The 16,186-nt window shown below is 41.4% G+C and overlaps 1 pseudogene; it reads right to left on the bottom strand.

Moving 5' to 3' along the window:
- Positions 1-10,989: 10,989 nt before the first annotated feature.
- LOC110288937 (vomeronasal type-2 receptor 116-like) overlaps positions 10,990-16,186 on the bottom strand; it is a 29,629-nt pseudogene continuing 24,432 nt past the window's right edge.

Raw genomic sequence — 16,186 nt, 5'->3', positions numbered from 1 at the left:
TTTCACTGTGTCCCTGTTTAGTTTCTGTTTCCACGATCTGTCCATTGATGAAAGTGGTGTGTTGAAGTCTCCCACTATTATTGTGTGAGGTGCAATGTGTGCTTTAAGCTTTACTAAAGTTTCTTTAATGGATGTGGCTGCCTTTGTATTTGGAGCATAGATATTCAGAATTGAGAGTTCCTCTTGGAAGATTTTACCTTTGATGAGTATGAAGTGCCCCTCCTTGTCTTTTTTGATGACCTTGGGTTGGAAGTCGATTTTATTAGATATTAGAATGGCTACTCCAGCTTGTTTCTTCAGACCATTTGCTTGGAAAATTGTTTTCCAGCCTTTCATTCTGAGGTAGTGTGTATCTTTTTCCCTGAGATGGGTTTCCTGTAAGCAGCAAAATGTTGGGTCCTGTTTGTGTAGCCAGTCTATTAGTCTATGTCTTTTTATTGGAGAGTTAAGTCCATTGATATTAAGAGGTATTAAGGAAAAGTAATTGTTGCTTCCTATTATTTTTGTTGTTAAAGTTGGCATTCTGTTCTTGTGGCTGTCTTATTTTAGGTTTGTTGAGGTATTACCTTCTTGCTTTTTCTAGGTCGTGGTTTCCATCCTTGAATTTTTTTTTTTTCTGTTATTATCCTTTGAAGGGCTGGATTCGTGGAAAGATAATGTGTGAATTTGGTTCTGTCGTGGAATACTTTTGTTTCTCCATCTAACGTTATTGAAAGTTTGGCTGGGTATAGTATCCTAGGTTGGCATTTGTGTTCTCTTAGTGTCTGTATAACATCTGTCCAAGCTCTTCTTGCTTTCACAGTATCTGGTGAAAAATCTGGTGTAATTCTGATAGGCTTGCCTTTATATGTTACTTGACCCTTTTCCCTTACTGCTTTTAATATTCTATCTCTATTTAGTGCATTTGTTGTTCTGATTATTATGTGTCGGGAGGTATTTCTTTTCTGGTCCAGTCTATTTGGAGTTCTGTAGGCTTCTTGTATGTTCATGGGCATCTCTTTCTTTAGGCTTGGGAAGTTTTCTTCTATAATTTTGTTGAAGATATTTGCCGGTCCTTTGAGTTGAAAATCTTCATTCTCATCTACTCCTATTATCTGTAGGTTTGGTCTTCTCATTGTGTCCTGGATTTCCTGGATGTTTTGAGTTAGGATATTTTTGCGTTTTGTATTTTCTTTGATTGTTGTGCCAATGTTCTCTATGGAATCTTCTGCACCTGAGATTCTCTCTTCCATCTCTTGTATTCTGTTGCTGATACTCGCATCTATGGTTCCAGATTTCTTTCCTAGGGTTTCTATCTCCAGCGTTGCCTCACTTTGGGTTTTCTTTATTGTGTCTACTTCCCTTTTTAGGTCTTGGATGGTTTTATTCAATTCCATCACCTGTTTGGTCGTGTTTTCCTGTAATTCTTTAAGGGATTTTTGTGCTTCCTCTTTAAGATCTTCTACCAGTTTAGCAGTGTTCTCCTGTATTTCTTTGAGTGAGTTATTAAGGTTCTTCTTGATGTCCTCTACCATCATCATGAGATATGCTTTTAGATCCAGGTCTAGCTTTTCGGGTGTGTTGGGGTGCCCTGGACTGGGCGAGGTGGGAGTGCTGGTTTCTGGTGATGGTGAGTGGTCATGGTTTCTGTTAGTAAGATTCTTACGTTTACCTTTCGCCATATGGTAATCTCTGGAGTTAGCTGATTTAGTTGTCTCTGGTTAGAGCTTGTTCCTCAGGTGATTCTGTTAGCCTCTATCAGCAGACCTGGGAGACAGGCTCTCTCCTCTGAGTTTCAGTGGTCAGAGCACACTCTGCAGGCAAGCTCTCCTCTTACAGGGAAGGTGCACAGATATCTGGCATTAGGACCTCCCTCCTGGCAAAGATGAAGGCCCAAAACAGGACCTGTCCCGAAGCTGAGTTGTTTTGGCCTGTCCCAGAAGTTGTTAGCTTCTGTATTCTGCACTCTCACCTGTGCAGAATACTCTCAGAGGAGTCCTGGAACCAAGATGTCTGCAGCTGATGCTCAGGCCAAGCGCTCCCAGCCCAGGTGGACCCCTATCCTCTGGCCGGTAAAGTAGCCAGATGTCTGGGGACCGAAAAGGGGGCTGCCTTAGAAGCTCTGTGGCTCCCACCTGTCCCAGAAGCTGTTAGCTTCTGAATTCTGCACTCTCACCTGTGCAGAATACTCTCAGCGGGCTCCCAGAATCAAGATGTCTGCCGCAGATGCTCAGGCAAAGCGCTCCCCGGCCGGGTGGACCCTTATCCTCTGGCCAGGAAAGTGGCCGGATGTCTGGGGACCGAAAAGGGGGCTGCCTTAGAAGCTCTGTGTTTAATAAAATTTCAAAACCAAGTTTTAGCACCTAAAAGAAAAAGAAAAACGGAAAAAAGAAACTGGGAAAGCACATACTAGCATCTTAACAGCGCACTGAAAGCTCTAGAACAGAAAGAAACAAATACACCTAAGAGGAGAAGAAGGCAGGAAATAATCAAACTCAGGGCTGAAATCAACCCGATAGAAACAAAAGGAACTATACAAAGAATCAACAAAACCAGAAGCTGGTTCTTTGAGAAAATCAACAAGATAGATAAAGCCTTAGCCAGACTAACTAGAGGGCACAGAGACAGCATTCAATTAACAAAATCAGAAATGAAAAGAGAGACATAACAACAGAAACTGAGGAAATCCAAAAAATCATCAGATCCTACTACAAAAGCCTATACGCAACAAAACTAGAAAACCTGGATGAAATGGACAATTTTCTAGACAGATACCAAGTACCAAAGTTAAATCAGGATCAGATTAATTACTTAAACAGTCCCATATCCACTAAAGAAATAGAAACAGTTATTAATAGTCTCCCAATCCAAAAAGTCCAGGACCAGATGGGTTTAGTGCAGAGTTCTATTAGACCTTCAAAGAAGACCTAATTCCAATACTCCTCAAATTATTCCACAAAAAAGAAACAGAAGTTACTCTACCCAATTCCTTCTATGAAGCCACAATCACTCTGATACCTAAACTATACAAAGATTCAACAAAGAGAACTTCAGACCAATTTCCCTGAACACAGAACATACCCACAGTGCTGGCAACACCCAGTGCCTCACGTTACTGTGGGCCATGCCCCACTGCTGACAAAGCCCTGAGGCATACCCAAGGTGTAGAGGACCTGTGTCACTCTGCTACGCCTCTCTATGACCACTACTACTAGGAGACACTACAAAGTTGTGGCCGTGCCCCCCCTGGCCACACCCCTCTGCTGGCCATGCTTCACTCTACCATTTACTGATGGGCCTTGTTCAGTGTGTGCAGGAAGTCCCCGAGACCCCACCCACAGCAGGAAGTCCCTGAGGCCCCGCCCACTTCCAAGAAGTTGTTCTGCCCCAGCTCCTGGCACGTGATCCTGCTGGACCATGACCAGTTCATGGTATAGAAGATCCTGATCACAAGGTCAGGGTGGGGTCACAGGTAGAACTGTCAGTGCAGGAGGGTCAGGGTGGGATCACAGGGTCAAGATGGAGGGTCACCAAGCACATCAGAATGAGGCTATAGAGAGTTAACATGACAGGTGTGGCTTCATTTGGGCATATACGATGTGTACAGCTGTGGGTGTGGCCTTGGGTCTGGTCTTTGCTGTGTCCTTGTCTGTGGGTGTGACTGTAGGCCTAGCTGTTGGTGTGCATGTCCACAGGTGAGCACGTCCCTCACCTTGGTGACATAGCACAAGTGGAACTCCAACCTCTCCTTTAGGAAGGACAGGTCCAGGTGCAAGTTCACTGCATCATGGGGGACAGAGGAAGGGGAGGTTTGGCAGGGTGGTTGGAGCTGGAGACAGGGCAAGGACAACAAATGGTGGTGGGGATGACATGAAGCAGGTCTACTCAGAACAAGATATAGAGGAAATCAGTTTGGTGGCTCCTGAGAAAGTTGGACATAGCACTACTGGAGGATCCAGCAATACCACCCTTGGGCATATACCCAGAAGATGCTCCAACATGTAATAATGACACATGTTCTACTATGTTCATAGCAGCCTTATTTATAATAGCCAGGAGCTGAAAGAACCCAGATGTCTCTCAACAGAGGAATGGATACAGAAAATGTGGTACATTTACACAATGGAGTACTACTCAGCTCTTAAAAACAATGAATTTATGAAATTCTTAGGCAAATGGATGGATCTGGAGGATATCATCCTGAGTGAGGTAACCCAATCACAAAGGAACTCACACAATATGTACTCACTGATAAGTGGATATTAGCCCAGAAACTTAGGATACCCAATATATAAGATACAATTTGCTAAACGCATGAAACTCAAGAAGAACGAAGACCAAAGTGTGGACACTTTACCCCTTCTTAGAATTGGGAACAAAACACCCATGGAAGGAGTTACAGAGACAAAGTTTGGAGCTGTGAAGAAAGGATGGACCATCTAGAGACTGCCATATCCAGGGTTCCATCCCATAAACAACCACCCAAACCAGACACTATTGTGGATGCTAACAAGAGCTTGCTGACAGGAGCCTGATAAAGCTGTCTTCTGAGAGGCTCTGTCAGTGCCTGACTAATACAGAAGTGGATGCTCACAGTCTTCCATTGGATGGAGCACAGGGTCCCCAATGAAGGAGCTAGAGAAAGGACTCAGGGAGCTGAAGGGGTTTGTAGCCCCATAGGAGGAACAACAATATGAACTAACCAGTACCCCAGAACTCCCTCCAACCAAAGAAATGGTGGGACTCATGGCTCTAGTTGTTTATGTAGCAGAGGATGGCCTAGTTGGTTATTGATGGGAGGAGAGGCCCTTGGTCCTGTGAAGGTTATATGCCCCAGTATAGGGGAATGCCAGGGCCAGGAAGAGCGAGTGGGTGTGTTGGTGAGCAGAGACATCTGGGTTGTTGTTTCCAACTTCTGGCTATTACAAATAAGACTACTATGAACATAGTGGAACACATGTCCTTATGGTATGGTGGATCATCTTTTGGGCATATGCCCAGGAGCAGTATAGCTGGGCCTTCTGAATGAAACATTTTCAATATTCTAAGGAAGTTTCAGACTGATTTCCAGAGTTGTTGTAGCAGTTTGCAATCCCTCTAGCAATGGATGAGTGTTCCTCTTTCTCCAAGTCCTCACTAGTATGTGCTATCACTTGAATTTAGATCTTAACCATTCAAAGTTGCTATGGAAATGAAAACAAAAAGCTCCCTGATATTCTACATTACATCCCCTCTACACCAATTTAGTGTATTTTTTCCAGTTTTTTTCTTTTTTTATTATTTTTATTAGATATTTTCTTTATTACATTTCAAATGTTATCCCCTTTCCTTGTTTCTCCTCCAAAACCACCCTATCCCTTTCCCCCCACCCCTGCTCATCAACCCACGCACTCGCACTTCCTTACTTGAGGGGCTACCTCTTCTGTCTTGTATGTTTTTTTCACCATGTAGAAAGACTTTGTCTCTCATAAATGAACGAATACAGAAAAAGATATTCATCCATCTTTACATGCATTACATTCATGCATGCATGTACAATGGCTCAGAGGACAAAGCTGCGGGCTGTTAAGGTATAGGTAAAATATTAAGGCCTAGATGGAGTTAAGGACTGAGGAAACTATTAAGGCCTAGATGGAATGTGAAGGCCTATGTCAGATTAGTTAAGGGCTAGGTAATCTCTTACCTGTTTAGCCTGCCATTTTGTGCTGTTAACTACTATTATAAGGACACTTTCTCATAGCTTGTTTCTGCTGTTACTGCCAGAATTGGTTACATATTCTCGTTGGATGTGTCCTCAGAAACTAATCACAATAGAAGCCAATCGAAGGGCTTCCTTTGTTCTATAGTTATCTGCAATAGGCGTGGACCCAAACCAACCACCCAGCATCATTTCCTGCACCCACCCATGTATACACTTTTCTGGCATTTGCTCTTAGAAGCTGTCCTGGGGTTGGACCCCCAACACAAGAGAGACAGCCGCACCTATTCAGTGCAGAGACTACTTGGAATCAGACTTCTATTTTGAGTAGGGTGTGAGTGAGTAAAGTGTAAGTTCCCAAGGCCTCCCAGGGAACTGACATCTTACTTGGAAGAAAGAGACTTGTATGTGGGCAACTGACTTCCTGGTTTGCAAGTTAAGACATGAATGTTAGACAAGGCAAGTCCCCCTGCCACAGTCAAGTACCCCAACTAATGGGAGCAGGATAAGTATATAACAAAGATATGTTCCTAAGGAATTCCCCTATCCCTAAGTCCAGATTGGTGGAATAACTTGGTATAGATGTTTTGTGGATTTTAGGCATAGAAACCCTGTAGGATCTTCACTCTAGGTCACAGTTCAGCTCTGGAACCTGAATTGTGGCCCTGATTGATAAGTCCTGGGACATATGCAGTTCTGCACAGACAGTCAGACAGACAGACAGACGGACGAACAGAGGGACAGATGGACACACATACACACACACACACACACACACACACACACACACACACACCTGCTGGCCAAGATGCCTGACGACCTGATTTTATTAGTGTGTGTGTGTGTGTGTGTGTGTGTGTGTGTGTGTGTGTGTCTCCATGGCCAAGATAGCACACACACACACACACCCCAGAATTGTGTTTCAGAGATCCTTATTTATTTCTTGTGCCTGTGCTTGTATATGATCTAGGCTACACTTCCTGAAAACCAAACCAAACCAAACCAAACAAGTATGGCTGCCTGCCTGCCTATGAAGAGAAACGATATCACGAATCAACTAAAACTATCTCCTAAGTCTGCCTGTTTCTCTTTCTTTTCTTTCTTTCTCTTTTCTTTTCTTTTCTTTTCTTTTTTTCTCCTCTCTCTCTCTCTCTCTCTCTCTCTCTCTCTCTCTCTCTCTCTCTCTCTCTCTCTCTCTCTTTTCTTTTCTTTTTAAAATTTATTTTTATTTTTTTCATACAAGGTTTCTTAGTGTAAGCAGCCATGGCTGTCTTGGACCCCACTTTGTAGACCAGACTGTAACCTGTAAGAGCCTGCCTCTGCTTTTCAAATGCTGGCATGAAAGTTGTACACCACTATGACTGGCTAAGATTCTTATCTTTTTTTTTTTCTTTCCCCTTTCTTTCTATGATTCTAGCTTTTACCAGGCAGTGGTAGTAGCAGAGGGAGGTGGTGGATCACTGTAATTTTGCAGCTAGCTTAGTCTTCAGACTGAGTTACATCAAAGGAGTTCCAGGATGACTGATTATATTTATCTTTTATTATGCATTTTAATTAAAATTAACCAAAAGAATTTAGAATGACTGATTCAGAGTCTGGCATTTAAAAGTATTATACAAAAGCAGGAGAAAAAACATGAGGCTCTGTGGATGGTCTAGGGTTCTGGCTGTTTTTGGGAGCTTCCTCGTCATTCTGCACATGCAAACTGGGCCACCTAGAGGCTGGTAAAGGCAGCCTGGAAACAAAAGCAACCTGGAACAGTAGGTCACATGATGGCCAGCCACCTCCATCTTGATGAGGTCTGTCAGTGGACAAGATGGCTGCCATCCACATGTGGTCTTTCATCTTGGTGAGGTCAATATGCAACTGAGTGACAGAACAAGGAAGTAGAAACAGACACACAGGCACAACACGTTCATTCTGTTTTTGGATAAAAGACACACAATTTTTATTATTTACAGTAAGCCTTAAACAGCACTACAAGAGCCGGCCAGATATCTACCCTCTATGTGATAAGAATTTTCTTTTTTCTTCTTTTAATTCCCAAGAGCTGCATGGTGGGTTCTCCTAGGTTCTGGTGCCCTTTTCTGGCATTCAGGCATATAGGCAGCAGATAGAGCACACACACACACACACATTGAAAACTAATAATAATGATAACAAATAAATGAGAAGAAAAAAAGATTGTAGCTTCTGCCCAGCTGTGTGGGTGGCAGAGGCAGGCAGGCAGAGAGGACCTCTGTGAGTTTGAGGCTACCCAAGCCTACAGAGCAAGTTCCAGGCAGGGCTGCTGAGGTACACCAAGAGAAACCCTACTTTGAAGCAAAATAAAACAAAGCAGAAAAGGTTCTGGCTTTTATTTTACAGACATATTTTTCTTCTAGTACTATTGACTATCGAACTTTGATCATGAAGGCACATTGGATTTTATGACAGAATTTGTATGTGTTATATTTCAGCTGTGATTGCTGTCACTTGTCATCTAGTGGGCTTGTGTTTGGTTTCTTTCTTCCTTTCTTTCTTTCCATGTTGTCTATCAAGCCAGGGCCATAGCACCCTTTCAGTCTCAGAAATCCAGAGCCCACTGACTCCTGGAGCCCACAGGCTCCTGGAGAAAGGGTGCCAGAAGAGAAGGAAAAAAGAAATCTTCGGGGCAGGGGCAGGACTTGAGCCTTCTGGTCGACCTGATCAAGCTGCCACCAACCCTACCATTTTTCCTAATAGGGCGTACAGCAACAACCCCTACCCTGTAGATCCTCCCGGTACAACCTCCTTGGTAGAGACTATCTATCTCCGAGATGCCTGCTTGCCCGGCTTCCCATCACCCTGTCTGGCCGCCTCATCGCAGGCACTTCCCTGTCCTGTGTCACCAACCAGAGAAGGCAGGAGCGTTGCGGAAGCTTGTCACCACTAGGTGTCGCCCGACAACAACGGTCTGGATCAACTAAACAAACCAATACAGATCGCTCACGCGCCGCCACATTCACTCACTCATTCCGTCTCTCCCGAGGGTCCTCCCTAGCTCAGGGGGTGGGGGGTGGGGGTGGGGTGGGGGTACGACACTCACGCACGCACGATGGAGCAGCGTACCCATTCACCATTTCTCCCGAGTGGCACAAACGGTCCCCATCGTCCCGCCCGAACATAGCGAACGCGGGCTGGACTCGGGCACCCAAAAACGAAAGTATGACAGGGAGCAGTGAAAACAGGCGAAATCACTCTCTAGTCAAAGTACGTGGCTAGCGAATCGGTCAGCGGGGGAAGGGAACAGGCACAATTAGGGGAAGGGGGCACAGTAAGGGGAAGGGAGCATCTAAGCACGGTGGAAGAGGAGGGTGGCGGCGACCTCAGTTCCACTCCATTTAGGTCTCATTTTAAAAACACTACCGCTTGGGGTTTGTTGTTTTCTGGTGCTCGCTGCCACCGCCCGCCGGCCACCCTCCCGCCCTCATCGAACCCATGTGATATACACACAACATGGCCCCTGCACCCACAGCTCAGAGAACATGTAAAGGGACTAGAAGATGGTAAAATCTGGAGGACTAAGTTGCCTGCTGAGAGACAGCGTCTTCTCTGTAATAGTGGAGTTGCACCTGAGACAACTTAACAGGTGAGTCACCTAAGTAAGACTTACAAAATGACATGACCAGTTGGCATGCCATAGGAAGGGGGAAATGTTCACATGTCCACACACCTAAGTGGAGAACTACATACATTCAACTGATGCTGAGAGATGGAGATTCAATCTTCCACGTTATCTGACACCATCATTTATCCTTGGCATCAGGAATACTTTTGTTTTGCATACATCTATGAGTCTGAACATTTATGTGGACAAACATTAATCAATCAATCAATTATAAAAGAAACATGACCTGTGCACATATCTCTGAATTGTAGGGTGTGAGCCATTCTGTTCTCCAAGAGAGACCTGTCAATACTACATAGCTTAAGCTCCCTTAAGAGATGCACTTAGGAGAAATCTAATTAGATTTTTTTTTTGATGCTATGTAGATGGATGTGTATATGTGTATATATTTCTATGTATATGTTCATGTAAAAGTAACAATTGCACTATTGAGTTTAAGTGATTCCTGTCATAGGAAGTTGGACAGTGAGAGGTGATATAATATTAATAATTGAAAAGCAGAAAACGTACAGAGAAACCCTGTCTCGAAAAACCAAAAGAGAGAGAGAGAGAGAGAGAGAGAGAGAAAGAAAGAAAAGAAAAAGAAAAAAGAAAAGCAGAAAACGTTAAAGAAATAAGCCCTCAAATGTATCTTTACCTGGCAATAAGTAAACAAAAGTTCTGGTTCTTGCACTAATGTTAGGACTGAAGGAAACAAAAACCTCTGTAGACACTTTGTACTGAGAAGTCCTTCACCTTGATTCCTTCTTCACTTGGAATGCTGAGTATTGTGACCGGCCAGCAGCTCACATGTCTGGGTTCTAGCCTGGAAAGGCATTTTGGAAACCTGGAAGAGAAGAGGGGCTAGGCTGCGCGAGATAAGGACGGAACCAAGACAAGGCTCTGCTCAAGGTTTAATTTTTACTATTCAGGCACTCCGTTATGAAGGAAGGGGGAGGGGCCGATTCCCGCCAAATAATCTAGGAGTAAGGTTGCAGGTGAACACGTGATGGCTTCAGAACAGCAAAGAGGCAAGCTCCAGCAGTGGGCGTGGCAGAACGATTGAGGGCAAGCTCCACCCCTGAGCAAGCAGGTTTCAGGCTGGGGGAGGGGAGACTACAGCTGAGCACTTTCATCCCTGCCTCATCTCCACTCCTATGGGAGTCATTGTCTATGAATGGACTCAAGGATGAAATCAGTATTGAGGAACTTTATGAGCAATATAACAGAGGAATCCTCGAGCAAAAATGTTAAGCCAGATGGTTTGTCTCAGCAATAGTATTCCATTCCTAAGTTGTAACACTAACCACGGCAGCAATAGGAACTGTGATTGTGATTGCACTTACATTTCATGTCATTTCAGAGGATGTTGATGTGCTTCCTTGGGTTTCAGAATTCTTACCTAGATCAATGCATTTGTGGAGAGCTATTATTTGATAAGTTGCCTAAAAGCCTAAGTTGGGTTAGCTATAAATAGAATATTTTGCTCTAACGGAGAACTTGGTTCAGATCCAAGCACCCATGTCAGGTGTTTCACAAGTGCAGATAGGTGCAACTACAGGGATATTTTTCCTCATATGTGTACCTGTACATGTGTGACCCATCCCACACACATAAGCAATTGATTTTTATGTTATTTTTATGGATGTAATTTTTTATGTTAAGTATCAATTCTTCTTTGTTTTTACACCTAAAACAATTTCAGTATATTTTCAAAATTACTTCTGAGCATAATGTATGTAGAAATGCATGACTTCAAAATACATCTTCTGAGTAGGTTGCTTGGTTTTACTACATGCATCATGAAAATAAATTCAGATTGTAAAATTTAATAACAAATGATTTAACTGTTGAGCCATCTCACAGGCATGATACGTCTTTAAAATTTTTAATTTGGGCTGGTGAGATGGCTCAGTGATTAAGAGTGCCGACTGCTCTTCCGAAGGTCCTGAGTTCAAATCCCAGCAACCACATGGTGGCTCACAACCATCCTTAACGAAATCTGATTCCCTCTCCTGGAGTATCTGAGGACAGCTACAGTGTACTTACATATAATAAATAAATAAGTAAATAAATAAATAAATAAATAAATGCATACATACATACATACATACACAAATACACAAATATATAAATAAATAAAAATTTTAATTCATTATATAGAATGAAAGGCAAAATAATTGAAAAGCTAACCATAAACTTTTTGCATTTTGCAAACCCTAGATAATTGTTTTAATAATGGGTGTGGTATGTAATATACTGAATATGAGTATAGTCTTATATTCTACATTTTTGGTCAACTCTTATCCCCTATTTCCTGGATTCATATCACATCTGGCTTTGAACGTGGCCTTCTGAATATTACATACTTAGCAGTTTCTAATAAATTTGCAACTACTTTAGTCTTCTATATAATCTTACAGAGAACATGGATTGTGTACCTAGCAGTCTCTTGACTTAGTCCAGTAGATTTGACTTAATATTTGGTTCTTCATGGGCTCCTATATGTACATGGTGTGCATAATGATTTGTAGGACAGATATATTCATGAAATATGACTAAATTAATACTCTTAAAAATTGTGACTAAAAACTAATGTACATGAAACTTTACAATAGGTTAATTATTGTGAACATCTTATGGAGAATTCCCTCAAATTGCAGTTTTATTTTCTAAAGTATTTCTTTGTGAAAATGTAATGTGCCATGATTTTGCAATGAGTCAATATGTGGGTCAAGACACAAGGTATGTGTGTTTGTTGTTTCTTAGCAGGATTTTGTTAATGGTTTTTATATCTAAAACTAGTAAATTAGATCCATAACATAATTTATTTTATTTATTTTTATTTATTTATTTAGTTAGTTAGTTAGGTTTTTTTTTGAGACAGGGTTTCTCTGTAGCCCTTGGTGTCCTGGAACTCACTTTGTAGACCAGGCTGGCCTCGAACTGAGAAATCTGCCTGCCTCTGCCTCGCGCTGGGATTAAAGGCTTTCACCACCACTCCTGGCCCATAACATATTTTATATTCACAGGTGCCTTTTAGTTGACTTCATTATCCCAGTGTGGTACAAGAGCAATATATATTTGGAGGATTTATCAGAGCAGCAAACACTCACTTGTCTCATTAGAAATTCATTTTCAGGTCAGGGGCTGCAAACAAAACAGCAGGCTGCCATTCCCTCCTTCCACAATCTTCTGAATCCAGGACCACAATCTGCACTACAGCCAGAGGATGGCATCTGAGAAAAAATTAGACATACTGATATTGAGTTTTAGCTATTTCTTTTATGTTTTATATTAGCACATTAAAATTTCAACATCTTTTCTGTACACCAACTGATTGACATTTCACTCTGTCTGTTCTTTAATGAAAAGCTATGAATATTGGAAGTACAGTGAAGAAGTGTTGGATAGTTTCTGAATGTCAAATTACTCGGGAAAAAGAGCTGATAGTAAACTGTGTGCAAAAACTACAGAGAATGCAACCTGCTGCCTTTTAGTTAATTATTTTCAATTTTGCACTGTTATGGCTGGTTTTGTGTGTCAACTTGACACAGCTGGAGTTATCACAGAAAAAGGAGCTTCAGTTGAGGAAATGCCTCCATGAGATCCAAATATAAGGCATTTTCTCAATTAGTGATCAAGGGGGAAAGGCCCCTTGTGGGTGGGACCATCTCTGGGCTGGTAATCTTGGTTCTATAAGAGAGCAGGCTGAGCAAGCCAGTAAGGAACATCCCTCCATGGCCTCTGCATCAGCTCCTGCTTCCTGACATGCTTGAGTTCCAGTATAGAAGTGTAAGCCGAATAAACCCTTTCCTCCCCAACTTGCTTCTTGGTCATGATGTTTGTGCAGGAATAGAAACCCTGACTAAGACAGGCACTAAGTACTGTGAACAGAGGGAACTTTAATTGAGATATTTTCTCAGCCAGCACTAGCCTGTCCTCATATCTTTGAAGCATTGTATTAATTGGTAATTGGTATAGGAGTGCCCCTCTCATTGTGGGCAGCTGAGCCAGTTAGTGGTGTTCTTTTACGATCTATGCTTTAGTTACACTTTCCAGATATCCACATTTGTCTTTCTATGACTATAAGACATATGGCAAATCACCCCTTCCTCCTCACTTTGCTTATGATAAAAGTTTAATTAAAGCAACAAATAAGCAAGTTAGTATTTGAAGAAATTTGAAACAGGAAAAATATGTCTTTAAATCACAGATAAGAAATATGACCTTGAATAAATTAGTATTGCAAAGCATGGCAAACTCTATATAAAAAAATGCTGGGATATGCAGACACTGGTTTAATATGGTTGTAAATGATAAGTGTAGTGACCTTGAGTATGGAGTGTTGCATGAGGTCAAAATGCTCTATAGTGGCTGCAAATAAAGAAAAAGCTGGATAAAAATTAGATGGTTTAAAGCTAATTGAAGATTTGAAGAATTCCTTCTACGTTTTTAACATTGTTGAAACAGGGTCTTTCTATGAAGTATAAGTAGATTAATACCCCTAATGAAGATCAGGTACATATTTTGCTTTTTCTCTATGATTTTCTTTAATTTTATGTTAAACTTTGTTATACGTTAAAGACTACTTTGAGTTAGAGTAAGGAAAATGGGTATACTTTTGTACTTTGTGTTAATTTATTTTAAGGTAGTGTCTCCATATCACACATGGGTGGTTTGGACTCACAAAATAGAGCAGACTGGCAAGAAACAGACAGATTTTTCAGACAGCTGAATCTAAAGTGCTTGGATAAAAATATGAACAACAACAAAAAACTACCTGACCTTATTTCTGACTTTCATGGATAGTAATTTTCTCTGCAGGTATTATAGTACTGTCAATATGTTTGTGAAAGAAAATGTTCTAATATTAATATGTTTTCCTACTGGACACTTAATTGATCTGTATATTTTGAACCATGCTTATATCCCTGGAATAAATTCTCCCTGGGAGGAAGAGAAGAAGGAAAGGGGAAAAGAAGGGAAGAATCAACTATGGGAGGAGATGTAGGAGATATACAGAGGGTCAGGAAATTGAACAGAGGTGTGTTAGCAATGGGGGATGGGGAACTGGTGGTAGCAACCAGAAAGTACCAGATGCCAGGAAAGCAAGAGCATTCCAGGACCCCATGGCAATGACATTAGCTGAAATACTGAACAAAGTGGAGGGAGAACCTGTGGAAACCATATTCAGTGGTTAGGCATGGCCCCCTGGTTAAGGATTGGGGCCACCCACTAATCTCCAAAATTTTAACCCAGAATTTCTCCTGTCTAAAGGAAATAATACAGGGACAAAGAGTGGAGCAGAGACTGAAGGAAAGTGCACAGAAACTGACCCGTGAGGGGATAGATCCCATATTCATCCACTAAACTCAAACACTATTGCAGATGCTAAGAAGTGCTTTGCTGACAGTAGCCTGATGTAGCTGTCTCCTGAGAGGCTCTGCCAGATCCTGACCAATATACATATTGATGCTTGTAGCCAACCATTGGACTGAGCACAGGGACCACAATGAAGGAGTTAGGAGAAGGACTGAAGGAGCTGAAGGGGACTTTCATGGCATCAATGGGAAGCGAGGCTCTTGGTGCTGGAAAGGTTGTTGCCCCAGTGCAGAAGAATGCTAGAATAGTGAGGTGCGAGTAGGTAGGCTGGTGGGGCAACACCGTCATAGAAGCATGGCAAAGGGGTTTGGGATAGAGGGTTTGCATAGGGGAAACTTGGAAAGGGTATAACATTTAAATGTAAATAAAGAATATATCCAACTAAAAAAATGAAAAAAAAAAAAACCCAGATACTATAGCTCATGGGTAGATGCTATCCTAGCATATAGTAGGCTCAATCTCCAACCCTACAAAAGTAATCAACAACAGTAATATAAGGGCAGGTTTAGGAGTAAGGTTGTGTGTGTCTTACCTGTATTAAGCTAAAGGCATTAATGCTATTTTAAGAGCCAAACGATAATCAGTTTATATTTCTTATAGACATGTTACCTTATAGGATTATATTCAGACCACTGTCATGATGATTCAAATTTGTTACCCTAATTTTGCATCATGAATACATCTATATAAAATATTATTTTTAGAACTATCTTATTTAAACATGAATTATAATGTGTTCATTTGCTCACAGTTACGATAGAGGTTTGTAACAAAACTCAAGATCACCTTTTCTTAGGGTACAACTCTAATAAAATATGACCTGGAAGAGGAAAAGTTTGAAAGGGAAGGAAAATCCAAGCACAAAGCACTGCTTAAGATTGCCTGATAAAAACTGTGGGATGCTTCAGCCAGTGAAAGCTCAGAATAAGAGCTCTGAATGCCTGGAAAAAGAAATTATGTCAGCAGATAACGCTCCATTACTGCATTGTCTTCAGTGGGTTATGCACTGATGTTTTAAATGTGAGAAATAAGTAAAGAAGTAGGATATACCACTTGAAAATGAACACTGATAATAAATACTAGGGTTTTTTTTGTTTTCTTTTTTTGTTTTGTTTTGTTTTGTCTCTAGCCTCCTTTAAGAAATATACTAGTTGAATGTTAGGAGTATGATTGCAAATTTTTCTATAAAAGTCCTCCTACATATCAGACCCTATTCAATGCACAAATGTAAAAGAAATGAATTTCTGTATATATAATCTTGCTATTTACTTACTGTTCCTTCATATAAAATATTAAAGAACACTGTGATAAATGATGCTGTATATGTCCATGCAATGAGCCACATGGACACATATGAGGGGTATCTAACTCACATTTATGGTCAAGTAGTGCTTTCTTAAATATAAGTAGCACAACTCCAAAAAATAATAATTTTCTGACTGAATGACAAAAATCCAAAGTAAGAAAAGGAATGAGCAAACCAGGAGGAATATTAA

This window comes from Mus caroli, unplaced genomic scaffold (genome assembly GCF_978045245.1).
Source record: "Mus caroli unplaced genomic scaffold, Mus_caroli_1 scaffold_20, whole genome shotgun sequence".
NCBI classification, from domain to species: domain Eukaryota; kingdom Metazoa; phylum Chordata; class Mammalia; order Rodentia; family Muridae; genus Mus; species Mus caroli.
This window is presented reverse-complemented; position numbering and strand designations above follow the sequence as displayed.